Source organism: Clupea harengus, unplaced genomic scaffold, assembly GCF_900700415.2.
Source record: "Clupea harengus unplaced genomic scaffold, Ch_v2.0.2, whole genome shotgun sequence".
In the NCBI taxonomy this organism is placed as follows: domain Eukaryota; kingdom Metazoa; phylum Chordata; class Actinopteri; order Clupeiformes; family Clupeidae; genus Clupea; species Clupea harengus.
The window spans coordinates 241,228-242,500 of NW_024879564.1; positions in this window are offsets into that span (position 1 = coordinate 241,228).

Below are 1,273 nucleotides of genomic sequence, written 5' to 3' on the forward strand. Positions count from 1 at the left end.
AAGAAAGCATTTTCTTTTTTATTCTTATTTAAGCATTTCAGAAATGTATTAATTGACTGAATATTGTATGAAAACAGCATGAATTGTATTAATGGTATGGTCCACAACAGACGGATGATGCTAATCATGTTTTTAAGATGAGACTACAGATTGTACAGAAGGATGTTAGCAATTGTAAAAAATATGGAGTTCACAAAGCAGTTTACCTCTGTGTTGCTCTGCCCAAGCTGAGCTATGCCATATCAGGTCATCATAGTCTGTCATGAAAGGCTTGTTATATGCCAGCGCCACTTCATGTGTCTAAAGTATGAGTTTTAGTATTTTACACAGAGGCTATAATGTTTTTTCTAGTGCTGTCAGTTTAACGCGTTATTAACGGCGTTAACGCAAACCCATTTTAACGCCGTTCATTTTTTTATCGCGAGATTAACGCGATTTTTTTTTTTTTTTTTTTTTTAGATTAACATTCTTTTTGGCCTTGCAGACTGTGTAGTAGGCTAAGGTTACTGTTTGAGTGAATGGTGAGCGCGATACGGCGAAATGGATGATAAAAAGCTTCTGAATGGAAAGTTTACTTTTAAAAGTTGTGTTGTGCAAAAGAAGCGAGCTTCACTGTTGTCTGAAAATGTCAACAGGCAGCTGGTTGAAAGCAAAGAAGTAGTAGGCTTACCTTTTATTGGTAACCTAACTGTTACAGTTCACTGTTTCTGAAATAAGAGGCCTGACTGCTATGTTCCCAGCAAACTTGGAAAAAAGAAAATATTAAGCCATGGTTTAATTGCACTATAGGCTGAGTCCTTGTTTACCTGAAATGTGCACTTTATAATTTTATTTTGTACCGCCCTGTTTGGCAATGTTGGTTTTCAATAAAAAAAAAACATTTGCATAAAGCAAGCCAATCCACTTTTCAATGTTGATAAGGGCATTAAAATAAAAATAAAATGATGGAAAAAATAAATAAACGAAGGGACATTTAGAATAGATAAAAATTTGCGATTAATCGCGATTAAATATTTTAATCGTTTGACAGCACTAGTTTTTTCTAATCTGCTGTACAGGCCTAGCAAGTCACAAATTCTGAAATGAATCAAGACGGAGGCTGCAGGTCACAGTAAGACACTCAGACCAGAGTCTGCACTACACAGCTGTGTGACCATGAAGAATGACCAGGACATGGATGATCCTGGAAACATGAGCTGCACATCAACACAGACCAATGCAGGGTGAGTACAGAAAGCATGAATTCACCTCAAGCACAAACTTGCTCAGACAC